This window comes from Lepus europaeus, chromosome 10 (assembly GCF_033115175.1).
Source record: "Lepus europaeus isolate LE1 chromosome 10, mLepTim1.pri, whole genome shotgun sequence".
NCBI classification, from domain to species: Eukaryota; Metazoa; Chordata; class Mammalia; order Lagomorpha; family Leporidae; genus Lepus; species Lepus europaeus.
This window is the reverse complement of record NC_084836.1, coordinates 39,845,278-39,861,326: the sequence shown is the minus strand read 5'-3', so window position 1 is coordinate 39,861,326 and position 16,049 is coordinate 39,845,278. Positions and strand designations below refer to the sequence as shown.

Genomic DNA, 16,049 nt, shown 5'->3' with positions numbered 1-16,049 from the left:
GCATCTAATGGCATGCCTTAAACAGCAGATAGTAATATTAATTATGATTTTAGCTAAAATAATAGAACTGTTAAAACATATTAGAGAAAGTGGCTTCCTGCTAGATTTCCAGAGATGTTTTCTGTCAGTGGTAAAATAAGCTGCTTCATTTTAAATAAAATGAAGTGTGGGGGAATGACTCTGAAAGGGTAGTTTTAAGAAGAAATATTGGGGGCTGGCGCTGTGGTGCAGCAGGTTAACACCCTGGCCTGAAGCGCCAGCATCCCATATGGGTGCTGGTTCTAGTCCCGGCTGCTCCTCTTCTGATCCAGCTCTCTGCTGTGGCCTGGGAAAGCAGAAGAAGATGGCCCAAGTCCTGCACCCATATGGGAGACCTGGAGGAAGCTCCTGGCTCCTGGCTTCGGATCAGCACAGCTCCAGCCATTGCAGTCAATTGGGGAGTGAACCATCAGATGGAAGATCTCTCTCTCTGCCTCTCCTCTCTGTGTGTAATTCTGACTTTCAAATAAATAAATAAATCTTTAAAAAAAAGAAGAAGAAATTTTGGAAAAAAACCAAAGGGTAGAGATGTTGGAGGATATGCTTATTTGGAATTTAAATAATATAATTGTAAAAAATGTATTGCATTATGTATTAGTCTATTCAGTATTAGGCTGGAGTATTTTTTGGGGGTGATCCATTAGCTATTTCAGTAAAAAAAAAATGAAATAGGAAAGCCACAATTGAAAGTGAAGGTTTTTTCCCACCTTCTATTAATCTTATTTTACATGCTTAAAGCCATAAGTTTTTTAAGTGAATTAGCAATGTGATTACTTCATCCATTCAACACCATTTATTGAATGTCTAGAAATAATCTCTTTCCAACATTTTTTGGCCGGCTCAGCTACTACTGATTGGCTCTCCACCAATGCAGTCTCACCTTTCCCAGGTGACATAGTTAGAAAGAAACACACAGAGTAGTCCAGACTAGAATAGGAGGGGCACAACTCAGAATCTATCTCTCACCTTCGATCCTCCATGAAGCAGCTGGGGTATTCGATTTCTGTGGGAAATCCGAATGGGGACAAGGCAGACTTCCAGAAAATGGAATGTGTTACTGCAAACTTTCCAAGTTGCCTAATAGCTGCTGAGCCTGTCTCCATGAAGGTGCATCACTTGGTGCTGTAGAGACATCTTTTCCAAAGATAAATTCTACTTATTTGTTCTAATAGTGCCATTAAGAGGAGGGTTTTCCATGCTCTGCTTCTCTGGTTAATAAATGTCACTTCACCCTGACTCATCTCTTGTGGGAAGTGCTGCATTGGTGAACAAACTCCCCACTATTCATTATTTACTTTGGTGTCATCACAAGGTCCTACCTGACCATGGCACTGCTGTGCTCTTGGCAGTCTGCTGCCCTCATAGGAAAGGTGGCAAAGTCCAATGCCTGCAGGAGCCAAGCCAGACAGAGTAACACAGACCCAGCCTCCTCTCTGTCTTATTTTCCTATTTTCTTTCCTCTACCTACACCGGTCCCCAAAGATTTCAACCTGTATCACCTGTGCAGGCTTGGTCGTTCTGTTTATTCTGCTAGGGGTGCCCTTCCATCTGGCAAACACTTATTTGTCCACGTTTAACATGATGACTGAAGGCCTGGCTCTTACATCATCTCCTCTCTCAGATGTTTCTGCCCTCCCAAGCAGAGCTAAGTCTCACCCTCTGCAGTGCCTCACCATCTGAAATCATTCGGGTTCAATTTTCCAGAGAAAGTGACTTCTTTGCTCCTATCAAAGGTTGTCTGTGAGGAAAACCATTTTGCAAATAACTGGAAGATCATTATTTGAAAAGAAAAAGTAATTTTTAAAATGCCTAAGACAAATACATAATAAATATTGCAAGTGATGAATCACTAATCTTAACGTCTCAATTTGAATGTTGAATTAAAAGCAGGATACACAAGGGGCGGTACTTTATAGAAAACTGCAAAGATGGCGTGGGAACAAACTGGGCCGCTGAACAGTTGTGTGGTGTTGCTCAGCGACTTGATTTATTTTGAGACTCAATTTTCTCATTTGAAAAAGTTGCATTCATACAGTAATGAACTTCTGGGTCTATTATGAGGATTAAGAAAGAATTGCCTATTACATGTAGTAAACTTATCAAAATAAGCTATTATTATTCTTGTTTTTATTGTTATTGTTATTTAATGTCTCTTGTCTTACTTGATCTCAGTCTGTTTTGGAGAGAATCCAAAAACTTGCCATATATGGATATTCTTTACAAAGAAGAGATGGTAATCTATGGGCACTCTTTACAAAGAACCAATACTTCTCAACTACGGGGAATTTGGGCAATGCCCAGAGATGTTTCTGACTGTCAGAAATAGGGCTGTGCTACAGTCTTCTAATGCATGGTGGCCAGGCATGATGCTAAACATACTACAGAGCACCGCAAAAAGTTATCTACAAGAATATCAGCAGAGCTAAAGTTGAGAAAATCTGGTATAGGAACCTGTGTCTTTTTTTCTTACCTGAAGGAATTAGTAAGCCATAAACATACACATATAGTGCCGAGTAAGGCATCTTGTAAACTTTCAGTAAATAATTGTTGGAGTAAATGACCACGATGCTGGTGTGCACTGATGACGACTTACTTAGGACAACTACAGTGCTAAGTATTTTATATCCATGGGCTCATTTAATCCTTACAACTGACCATTCAGGAACTCTGCACACAAGGAAACTGAGTCCTGGGGTTGTTGAGTGCCCATGAGTTCATAGCTAGTTAGCTACAGATCTGGCATACAAACTCCCATCCATCTGCCTCCAAAAGCTTTCCTCTTTTAACCCTATCAGCCTTTCCAGTGTAAACGCAGCATCAGACCACTATTTTGGTAACATGGCGGCCAATGAAAACTTTCAGTTGTCTCAGGCATTGCTTTGTAGTTTAAAGAAGTGTCTAGAACTCAGAAAGTGGCTACCATTGAATAGTGGGTTGTTGTAAATGTGCAATGGAACAATTCTGAAATCAACAAACTCATCACTCCAAATGAAAGTGAAATAATACTTTAATCTCCCTCTATGATTATAATCGACTGTGATGAAATGAAATGAGTCCAGTACTCCTGCCAGTCTTTTTTGCCCCTATAGGGCATTCTGATGAGTTGGTTTTCAAAAGTGAGCTGAAGAGGACATGATCTGATTATAGTGTCAGGTCAAAGCCTGTAGTCATTAATTCTATTTCATTAGCTGAGTCACCTTATGAACTTCCTCCGCTTCTCATTTCCTAAGGGACAATATGTATCATTGCCTTTCTTACTTTTCAAGGACACCTATAAAAGTCTTTGTAAAAATTTTGAAGAAGGTGGTCATGGTAAGCTAACATATTTCACCAGATATCCTGAGCGTGTCTTTAATTGAACAAGAGAAAGTGGTTGTATGAGCTTCAATAAGAGGCAGTGGGGATTGCAGGTTCCCTGCATTCTTTGGGTACCATGTGTCTGCTATTCAACTACAGAATTGCTAAGCACACTTCATTCACTAAGATGAGTTTAATCCCTAATGCAGGGCAAGCATTTGGCAAAATTCTTTTTTTTTTTTAAAAATTTTGTTTTATTTATTTGAAAGGCAGAGTTAGAGAGAGAGAGAGAGAGAGAGAGAGAGAGAGACAGAGACAGAGATCGAGCAAGTTTCCATCCACTGGTTCACTATTCAAGTGGCTACAAGAGCTGGGGCTGGGCCAGGCAGAAGCCAAGTGCCAGGAGCCAGGAGCCAGGAGCTTCATCCAGGTCTCCCTTGTGGGTACAGAGCTAAAGCGCTTGGACAATCTCCTGCTGCTTTCCCAGGCACATTAGCAGGAGGCTGTATTGGAAGTGGAGCAGCGAAGATTTGAACAGAGATGCCGGCAGTGCAGAAGATGGCTTAATCTGCTCCGCCATAGTACTGGCCCTGATGAAACTCTTACGAGTTTTACCTTACAATTCAGCATCAGTAATTTCCTAACCTCATAGGCTTAAAAGCATTTTGCATATTTAGAACTTCTACCCAGCAGATGGAAGTTTACAAGGATGGGGCAATTTGATAAGGCACTGTAATTAGAGTGAGTTGGTTCATTTATTCACTTGTTTAGCTAACACTCATTTTGGACCTATTCTATTCAGTGTGCTAGGCATCAGGACTAAACAATGAAAAAAATTAGTACTGTTTCTAAAAATTTGACAATTTTTACTATAGAAGTGCTATTTTAAAATTCTTAAATGAATAGTTTATATTTTACTTTTGTTTATATTGAAAGTCAAATAGATTATTTTTCTGGATAGGAATTTTTATTACTGATAGAATGACAAGTACAAATTAAATAAAAGCGTCAGTTTAAGGTCAGTCTGTTTACCAAGTTTATGACAGAGTTCCAATTTAGATACAACTTAGCCAGCGAGCTAAAATCCTAATACAAGAGGATTTTTACTTTTGGGTTTGCATTTATACTTATGTACTGCAGATGATATCTCAGTGTTAATTCTACATTGCACAGTTCTCGATCTTGAATATCCAGATAGGTACAGACAGGTGGGTAAGGGATGACAGACCAAATTATGAGTTCCTCATCCTGCATGACTTTAAGAAGCTACCATCTGTGTGTCTTTCATATACAACTTAATCTTCAAAGAGGCAGACAAGGATGTGGCTTCACAAACCATAATCCCTTTTTATCATTATGCCCTTATTACAGCAGCTGCTATCATTGCTGTTATACACATGTCTAAGGTGTAATTGCAATGTTGCAATGATATGTTTAGAATTTAGTTGCTAAGCCAGTAGTAAGTTTGAAATAATCTTCAGTTTAAAATTGCATTTTGATTGTTTTGTCTTTTACTTTTTTTAAAAGGGAGGGAGAGAGGGAGAGAGGGAGAGAGGGGGAGAGAGAGAGAGAGAGAGAGAGAGAGAACTACTATCTGCTGGTACACTCCACAAATGCCTGCAACAGCTGGGGCTGGGTCAGGCCAAAGCCAGTGACCAGGAACTCAGTCTGAGACATCACCTGCTGCCTCTCAGGGTGTGCATTACCAGGAGACTGGGGCTGAGACAGAAGAGTGGGTATCATCTGGTGGGTTAACCACTAGGCCAAATGCGTGCCTCACACCTCCTACTTTTATAAAATAGTTCTGCTGACCTTTGTAACTTGATGTTATTTAAAAATCCTGTGTGAGGCAGATACTAGATAGACATACCTCACACAATCCCCATTTGCAAGCTCCCCTCCCAGCACTGTCCGGCCATATGACTCCATTCTCTTTTGCAAGAATTCCATTGCAAACAGGTGAGAAGCCTCTGTGAAAGTGTGGTTTTCTTGGTGCAAGTACTGTCCATTCCCCCTCTTCTACTTCTTGTCCTGAGTGTGGATATGCTCAGCTGCAGTTATACATCCCCAAAGAGAGGCCAAGGAAGTGCCTAGGTGTCTGTTATAACTCAGGGAGCTCCTGAATCTCTGCAAATAAGTGGCCTACCTCTCAGTTTATTACAATGAAGAAAAATAGCCCTGTTTGTTTAAACCATTGAAATTGGATTTTCTGTTACCTGCAGCCAAAAGAACTCCTGATTGCTATATTATTCAAGTAAATGTTACACAGAGCTATATTACCTTGAGAGTCTCTTTTCTACTCCCTCGAAAAATTCTGAATGTTATACTATCATTCCAATTATTTGCATATGTACAGATTTGTTTATATGAGGTCCTACAAACTGATAGACTAAAACCATCTTTTTTTAACTTTATCTTCAAATAATTTGTCAAAGTAGATAAAGTATGAGATTCCATAAAGCATAATCCCTATTCTAAATATGCTCTAAAACTAACACTTTGAAAAACACAGTTGAGAAAATGAAACAAACAAGTTTGCAAAAGACATATCTGATAAAGGCCTCATATGCAGAATCTATAAAGAACTCTCAGAAGTCAATAATATGAAAACCTCCCAGTTTTTAACGAGGCAAATTATTTGTATAATTACATCATCAAAGAAGATACATATGTGGCAAATACAAAAAGATACTCAGCATTATTAGTCACTGGGGAAATTCCAATTAAGTCCCTAATCAGACACATCTACATACTTATTAGAACACGTAGGTTTATAAAACTACTGACAATATATTGTGTGGGGGAGAATATTGAAAAAATAGATTGTGTGCATTGCTGGTGAGAATACAAAACAGCACTTGAGAAAATAGGATATAGTTTTTTATAAAGTCCAAGTGCACACTGACTGTAAGATTCACTCATTAATCCTAGCTATTTAACCAAGATAAACAGAAAGTTATATTCATGCAACAACAAGATGCAAACATTGACAGTAACTTTACTCATCCTCAGCACCAACTGGAAGACTCCAAATAGCCTCCAGTGGCAACAAAGAACCTTTTGAAGGTACACCCATAGGTGGAACACTACTTGGCAATCAAAAACAACAAACCACTCAGACCTGCATGAACATGGGTGGACCTCAAATGTGTGTAGCTGATTAAAGAAGCTATCCCTCTATATGATTCCATTTATATCACACCTTAGAAAAGACTAAACAGTAGGGACAGAAAGCAGATCATAGGTTGCCAGAGACCAGGGGTGGGGATGAGCTGACTACCAAGCCTGATGACACTGTTGGGAGTGTTGAAGTTCTGTGTCTTTATAATGGTAATGGCTACATCACTATATATAATTAAAATTCTTATAATAGTGTACTAAAAAAGGAAAAATACTAATGTCTGTTAATTATACCTGGATAAGCTTGACTTCAAAAAAGCAGAAAACCATTTCTTTAAGAAAGAGATGGGAACACAGGAAAGATTTTTTTGAGATGAAAAGATTCAGAAACTTAGTCTTGATTTTGGATACTAAAAAGAATTTTGAAAGACAAAGGATTATCTATATTTGCAAAGTACTTATTAGAAAAAGATTTATTTATATGAAAGAAAGAGAAAGGAAGAGTGACAGAGAGAGAGAGAGAGAGATGGAGATTAGAGGAGGGAGATATTTCACCCGCTGGTCCCTTCCCAAATGGCTACAACAGCCAGGTCTGGGTCAGGCTGAGGCCGGGAGCCAGAAACTCCATTCTGATCTCCTACATGAATAGCAGGAGCCCATGTGTGGACCATCTTTCACTGCCTTCCCACGCTCATTAGCAGGAAACTGGATAGGAATCAGAGTAGCTGGTACTCACAGGCAATCCAATACGGAATGCTGGCACCACAAGGGGTGGCTTAGCTGTGCCATAGTGTGGGCCCCCCAAAAGTATTTACTTTATTAAAAACATGACATTAACCTTTGTTCCTCAAAGTTCATAAACGTGGAAAGCAACTGATACACCTCAGTGGATGAGAATGCCTCTTTAAAACACAGATGCTCCAGAGATTTTATAGTGCCTCACTAAGGGTAGGCTAGATACTAAAATGTCAGTGGAATTACAATTAGGATTGGAAAAAACCCTCTAGATCAGTGACTGGAAAAAAGAAATAAGCCTTTTAGCAACAGTGTGAGTAATGCAAGTGACATTAAACCAAGTTATCTCAAGAGGGAAAAAGTGGAAAGATACAGAATCAGAATTATCGGTGAAAATGAATGAGAAAGGCCACGTGGAAAGACGATATGGCTCAAGTCTCATTAGTCCATTAGTCTGTATATTAAGGCTTGCTGAATGTACGGCTTTTATTATAAAACAAGTAAGATGTCTTTTTAAATATTAAAAAAAAACAAAGAATTAAGATGGATATCTGTATCTATAATTTTTAATGGCTTTCTTGATCTTTCAGATTTGGAAACAGAAGAGTGAATAAAGAAAAGTTATTTGATGTTGTAACTGACTTTAAAACATCATACATCTTCATTATCCACCTGGGTGATTGGACAAGGTGCCCAATATTAATCTACAATGTATTTATCATAACATGATAAAAATGCTGCAGTTTTCTAAGGACAGATTTTAGGTTAGGGAGATATCTAAAATGAGTCTGTGGCTCTAAACTAAATTGCATTCAATGGAATGGAGTCTGTGCCTGCAAAACCTAGTGCCCTGATGTGAATGTGAATTCTGTACTTGATATAATTATAATAAAACAGAAGTAGAGCTTAAGTCACCAAAAATGTAGCCTACTTATTTGAGGATGTTTTGTGGCAATAATTCTAGATCAATTGAAAATTGGTTAATCTGGTAAAAGATAGTATAAAAATATCTAATTTTAGTCTTGAGTTTTTCCCCATTTTGAAAAAAATGTCAGCCACACATGAATTTTGCATATCTGAGGCTATAGTTATCCATATATCTTCCATATATAATTTCCATATCGTTTTGGAACTGTGGAAAACTTTAAAATGCCAGCACTGGAATTCCTATAAACGAAAAAGTTTGAGGAATAAGACTCATTGTCTAGAGTTAGCCATTCCTTGAGAGAAAATGAACAAAGGAAATGAAATAGCTTCTACTATTTACAAGTCATGTCCACTACAGTAAGACAATCAAGGCTCAAATTAATCCAGCAAAATTCCAAGGATAAAATTTTCAGAGCAGTGTCTTATGTTATGTACATCATCAACTTTGAAGAAAATGTTACCCAGTGAGTAAAAAAAATACTCATAGATACAAAGGTACTTCATAAAGCTCCCAGAAAATCGAATTAAAAGTTTATTTCAGTGCAAAAACATTTGAAATCCATAAAATGAGGGATTTTCATAAAGTTAATGGAAAATGTGTATAATGGATAAACTAGCATTGACTTCCATTTTTGCACCAAAATAAAACAATCATTTAATTCCATTTTCCATGAACTTTTGGAAGTACCCTCCTATAAAAAAGTAAAGCATAACAACTCTTATATTATTTACAGAAGAGGGTTCAGCAGTTGAAGTAGCCACTTGACAGTATTACTGCCAAAATCAATTTGGCTCTTGACATCTCTTCCAGGAATGGGCCAACAGCTTAGAAAATATTCTACCTAGCTTTAGTGGTAATTGTGCCATGTGAAGTAACTCTACATCATTGAGCCAGGAACAGAAAGATGAACAGACTCTCCGTGTTTGGTCAGAAGGACATCAAAGACCTTGAAGATTCACTTCATTACTATTTGAAACCATGCTGATACATTACATAGCAACTGCCTTGGGCCAGACAGTGCTTCCTCTTAGCACTGAAGAAGAAACCTCGGTTTACAGTTAGCGATACCCACCACTAGTGTCTTCAAGAAATGAAATCAACCTACTGAGCCTCCTTTTTCTATAGGATCCTGACAGATGCGGCTGACAACTAAGTCGTCGGTGAAATTAAAATTACAACAAAAACACAAACACCACTGAATTGGATGATTGAAAACAAGTATGATACTTTGAGACTAAAACCTTTCCATTCTCCCTCACACATTTAATGATGGAACAAAGGCATTAGCCTCAGCTATTCTCACTCATTGCCCAAAAGATACATAAACACTGGAAGTATTCATTGCCTTTGAATCTAAATTGGGTCTCACACACTATTGCTGAACCCGGGCACCCTGATGTGGCGTGCAGGCTTCTTAACAAGGCCAAACACAGTCCCCAAATCTTAGATTTCTATTGGGAGGTTCACTTGGGTGTGTGTGGGGCCTAGCTGTATTCTCCAATCTGTATTTCACCAGAGAGTGAGTGAGCGAGAGCTGTATTAAAGAGGCTTGGGTGTTTTCCATGCTGATAATTAGTGGTACACTGTCTCCCATTTGGTTAAAGTTCTAGCTAGTTTAGAACCTAGCTTTGTTGGTGGGTAACCCTTGAGGAGGCAGGATGGAAGACAGAGGAGGAGATGAGCACTACAGGATTCTTGGCCATGATACCTTCTAACAGTACTAACGCCTGAAACCTACTTCGTACTTCCCACACGAGCATTTTGGGGCCCAGCCGCATGACTCACATTCTACTGCAACGTGATATGTGCCATTTATGATTTTCTTTCTTTAAAGGAAATTAACTAGACTACAGCTGCAGAAAAGTTAAATTGAAATGACCCACAATCTGTGGCCATTCTCATGTCTTATAGTAAGTTTATATAAAAATATTATTGCTAGATTGAAGAAACATGTAGTCTCCAATTGAAATTAATTAGAATAGCTTAAGCTGAAGATGAACATTTTGGACAACGAGATATCCTTACCATCTGTCTACCCAAGTTACAAAGAAATGGGGACTTTTTCTGAAATGCCAGTACTTAGTAAGCCTAATGAAGGGCACATGAAGAAACGTCTTTGGCATTATACCTCTTGAGGGATGTGAGAGGGACGGGGGTTATCCTCAAGGATGGTATTTGGAAATCACTTAACAAATACCATTAAATGCTCCTTTGTGCTTGACAGCAATGACACATATTTTAATTTGTTTTAATGGTTTTCTGAGAACTCAGCAGGGAAGCATCAAGGCTTTTGCCATGTTACATAACAGTCCTCAACATTTCTACTAAATTGAAAAGTTTGTAGAAGCTATATATGTTTCACTTGTTTTAGTTAATTAAAATTACCATACCATGTACTTAAGTTTTCAAAGGGAATAGAAAATACTTTGCTCAATTTTAGAGTTTCATAATTATTCTGTTATATGAAAGCAGAATAATTACTTACAAAGCTATAAAACTCAAGAATGACTCTAATTTTAAAAACTGTGCCATTAACCTTTAATTTTGCTACTTATTTTTTATAATTGTTAAATATTTCTTAGTGGGTTTTTGACATATATAACTTTCACATGGTAGTACATATTCAATAATTTGTGGAAATCATCTGATAATTTCAAGGGGGAAAATGAGATCAGGAATAAAAAAGGCTTTCCACAGAGGCCACGTGGCAGATGGCCAAACCACCAGAGAGCACTCACTTTCCGTGCAGTTTCCAAATAGAATTCCCTTGAGGCAGCTGTTCCCTGTCCTGTCCTTGTTACACAGCCAAGTCCCCTGTGACAGGAAATGCCTGAGCAAAATTTGGGGGACGTGTCATTTCCAATTAGTGTGGCACCCTTCAAGGTGACTGGATGATCTCTATTGGCTTATTTTGGATAAAATTCAAATAAGGCAGACGGCTTAAAACCTGCCTTTTTTAAAAAAAGAAAAGAAAACTGGATTATGATGGAGTGAAATCTCAAGGAGGATTCCAAAAGGCGAGGATATTAGTGCAGAACAGTTGAAATTTACCAATGCACTTAAAACTTTGCAAGGATTGTAAAAGAAGTTTCTGCTTCTTAAAAAAGGTTTCTGCTAAGAAAAAGAATCAATCATGTTGGAACAATCACTTTGGTCTACTGCCATTGCCACAGAAGTCATATCAGCCAATTAAATGAATTCTGAAGAAAAAATTAACTCAATAATAAGCCTGATTATTCAACTGATAGAATTAAAACTATTACAGTTAATAATAAGGTTTCTAGCTATAGTAATAAAATACAAGTGGTCCAATTAAATTGTAATTTTAGATAAACCATGAATAAATTTAAAGTTTAAGGTCTCACATAAATATTTGCAAAATAGTTGATATTTCATCATAAATGGATTAAAGTAAAGAATAAGACAACTATAGTTTGGCAGGCAAGAAATGTTGACAAGAGCTTACAATTTAGGAACAAACAGAATAGAATTTGGTAATGATAAGTTCTAGTTGAGAAAAGATGGGAAGAGGCTCAGTTTGGTGGTAATGGTGAAGGAGGTGGGAAGATTGAGTTTGATGCCTGGATAATGTTGTTGGAGTTGTCTTGTGATCTCCAAGAAGGTATGTTCAGCAGACAGTTGGATGTGTAGGTATAAAGTTCAAGATGGAGGACATATTGGTGAGTTATCATTTAATTTGTAAATTTGTATAGGAAGACTTTTAAAAAAATTTTTTTTATTTAGTAAATATAAATTTCCAAAGTACAGTTTATGGATTACAATGGCTTCCCCCCCCCATAATTTCCCTCCCACTCACACCTCTCCCATCCCCCACTCCCTCTCCCATTCCATTCACATCAAGATTCATATTCAATTATCTTTATATACAGAAGATTGATTTAGTATATATTAAGTAAAGATTTCATCAGTTTGCACCAACACAGAACATAAAGTGTAAAATACTGTTTGAGTACTAGTTATAGCATTAATTCACATTGAACAACACATTAAGGACAGAGATCCTTCATGAGGAGTAAGTGCACAGTGACTCCTGTTGTTGATTTAACAATTTGACACTCTTGTTTATGGCGTCAGTAATCTCCCCAGGCTCTAGTCATGAGTTGCCAAGGCTATGGAAGCCTTTTGAGTTCGCCGACTTCGATCTTATTCCGACAGGGTCATAGTCAAAGTGGAAGTTCTCTCCTCCCTTCAGAGAAAGGTACCTCCTTTTTTGATGGTCTCGTTCTTTCCACTGGGATCTCACTTGCAGAGATCTTTCATTTAGGTGTTTTTTTTTTTTTTTTTTTTTTTTTTTTTTTTTTTTTTTTGCCAGAGTGTCTTGGCTTTCCATGCCTAAAATACTCTCATGAGCTCTTCAGCCAGATCTGAATGCCTTAAGGGCTGATTCTGAGGCCAGAGTGCTATTGAGGACATCTGCCATTCTATGAGTCTGCTGTGTATCCCACTTCCCATGATGGATCACTCTCTCCCTTTTTGATTCTATCAGTTAGTATTAGCAGACACTAGTCTTGTTTATGTGATCCCTTTGACTCTTAGACCTATCAGTGTGATCAATTGTGAACTGAAATTGATCACTTGGACTAGTGAGATGGCATTGGTACATGCCACCTTGATGGGATTGTATTGGAATCCCCTGGCACGTTTCTAACTCCACCATTTGGGGCTAGTCCGATTGAGCATGTCCCAAATTGTACATCTCCTCCCTCTCTTTTTCACACTCTTATATTTAACTGGGATCACTTTTCAGTTAAAATTTAAACACCTAACAATAATTGTGTGTTAATTACAGAGTTCAACCACTAGTACTAGAACAAAACAAAACAAAACAAAATACTAAAATGGATGAAGTATTACATTGTACATCAACAGTCAGGACAAGAGCTGATCAAGTCACTGTTTCTCATAGTGTCCATTTCACTTCAACAGGTTTCCCCTTTGGTGCTCAGTTAGTTGTCGCTGATCAGGGAGAACATATGATATTTGTCCCTTTGGGACTGGTTTAATTCACTCAGCATAATGTTTGCATACTATCCTCTAGGAGAAATTTGGAGAGAGATGTTGAGAAGATTTTAAAGGGCTCCAACAACTACTTGTATAATTTGTATATACAACTACTTGTATAACTTGTATAATTGTATAAGCCTGGCCTCAGACTTATATTGACCTATGAGACAAGGAATCTTTTTCTAACTTAAATAATCCCCCTGAACTTGCTTCAACTGAATTATACTCATGAGAAAGAGAATGCATAAAATAACCTTTCAATAAGTAATTTTAAATAAAAGTAGTTCGTATACCTTTTAGAGACTTTATATATATTACAGAACTATACAAGCAAAAAAATCAAAATCTTAATTTCATACACAGGAATAACCACTGTTAACATTTTATGGGATTTATTTCTAGTCTGTTTTATTTGTTTGTTTTTTAACATAAGTATTAAAGCCGTTACTATATACTTTTTATAATCTTATTATTTTTTCTTCTTTTACACCTATCAAATCATAACAGTTCAGTATACATTAATGCTCATTCTACTTAAAGCTTATTACTCCAATTTGGGTTTATCATAATTCATTTAATCAATTATCTAAAGAAGTGCTTTATTTTGTTCCCTTAATCTGTATTGCAAAAAATAATCTGGCCATCTGTCTTGCAAGTGTGAGAATATCTCTATGACAAATTCCTTGAAGTAGATAACTAAGTCAAAAGTACCTGAATTTCCAACGTTGATAGATATTGGTATATTGTTCCTTCAGTAAAGTTTTGGCAAGCTACAGCTATCAGACCAAATTTAGCTCAGGGTATGCCAGTAATTATAAAAGAACCCACATCTCTCAAAGAGAAATGATACCTAACCATCAATGGGTGAGTGAATAAACTAACTGTTATATATATATATATATATATATATATATATATATATGTAATAGGTTATTGCTCAGCAATAAAAAGTATAAACTATTGATTCATAAAACAACATGAATGATCTCAAAGTAATTATTGAGTGAAAAGAAAGCAGATTAAAAAGATATATAATCTTATGTATGTGTGTGTCACAGAAATCTTCTTAACTAATTATTTCCAGATTCACTGTTATACAATATTCTGATTACTCTCCATTAATTGCCAAAAACAAAACTATTGTGGTTCATCATTTATGATCTGGTACTACTGGACAGTCAACAGTTTAGAGTAATGTCCAATAGCGAAATAAGACCATATTTCAGAAGATTTAACAATGAAATAGTAGATGTGAGACATGTCATTCAAGCTGTAAAACAAAATCTCATTCAAAATATATTCCAGATAAATGCCAATCCCTCTTCTCCTTTAGCAGAAGGGTAACTGGAATAGTGCTTCAAGCACCACAATCACCACTCTGCAGGTGAGCTGTGCAGCATATGTCCGCTCCTGATGGGCATTCCTTTCCCTTTCTGAAAAAGCAGTCTCCACAAAGCCCCACAGTCCACCTGGGCTTGTAAATGAACAAACCTTAAATCCCCTATGTGTAAACTGTCAGTCTCTTTGGAGTCAGATGAACTACTTGCTTTTCCTTTACCAACGTCATACACTTTTTGCTCTCCCGGACAAGCTGATTAGTGTGTGCTGATTCACGGTCTAAAGCTCCAATGACTTTACATTTCTGTATAACTTCTGCAGAACGAATATCCTGAAGGAAGGCAGCTTCCTTCTTTCCATACCTGGAGTGAATACAGAGCTGAGGGTTTAGGCTCTCGTGTCTGGTACAGATACACTTGATTCCCATCTGCTGTTTCACTCCTGACCTCACAGCCTTCCCTGCCACCTCCTTTCGTAGGCCTTTGGGTTTGGAATGTGGTTCTGAACATTGTGTTGTGCTTGCTTGGAGTTTCTGTGGAGTGTCCGTCTCGACGTTAGCGAACCTCGAGAGAACCACTGCCTTGCTCACCTTCTACAAATTGGTTCAGACACTCAAATCCGGATTAACTTCTTTACCTGGTTTTCCATCCTGTTTCTCAGTTCTAAATGTTTTGTGCCTCGTATGGCTACTGACTGGTGAACACCTGCAATTTATCTCTTTGGGGGCTCAGTGTAATTGATGCCTTTAGTGGAGGGAGGCAGCCCCCTCCGGAGGAGGAGTCCATGGTGCCGAGCACACAGGGAACAGCACGTCCCCAGGTCCAGCTCAGAGGAGAGTGGCAGGATCTGGTCATACTTTTTGCACAAGCACATTGCTTCCTGCCTCTTCTTCTAGCTCCTGTAAATGTGCTGTAGCTTCCAATTTCAGTCATCTTTCCCAGCTGAGGGCTGTTCCTCCAGCTCCCCTCTCTGCACTGGTGATGCCAGCCAGGGCAAGGGAACCTGTCCTATGAATCTTCCTCACTGTCGGATGCAGGAATGATAGAAGATATTACCCATATTTGATAGTAACAGGATTACTCAGGTAATCCCAACATATGGGCTAGCTGGTTTCTGTGTTGAGTGCTGCCTGAGCTGTCACAATTGTCTTTGTATCTGGACTATGGTGGGATTATTTCAGGAAGGGTTAGTTTTGCGGGTACTTTGCAGCACAAAGCAAGACACCCTCAGATATCACTGCCCTTACAACTCGGTTTCCTTGTGTTGAAGGGTCAGTCTTGTGCTGTGAGGCCACTACTTGGTAGCTGTAGAAGCAGGTACCCAGAGGCGGGCTGCTAACAACCTATAGCCAATGCTGCATTAGCTGGGCAACTAGCTGCCCTTGGTAGCCGAACAGATATGAGCACAAGCCGTGCAATTATCTCAGGCAGAAAGCAGGTGTAACTCTAAGCTCCGTATCAGTTCGTGGATCAGGCAGCTCCACGAAGAGTGTGGGGCAGGTCTCTGAGAGCTGCTTCTAAAGCCGGTCTTATATCAACCTGTGTGTATAATTTGTTTTTCTTTTATA

At 38.2% G+C, this 16,049-nt stretch overlaps 1 protein-coding gene across 1 annotated transcript in view; it reads right to left on the bottom strand.

Annotated features, from left to right (window-relative positions):
• Nucleotides 1-16,049, bottom strand: part of LIN7A (lin-7 homolog A, crumbs cell polarity complex component) — a 167,487-nt gene that overhangs the window by 48,635 nt on the left and 102,803 nt on the right. The window lies entirely within an intron of this gene.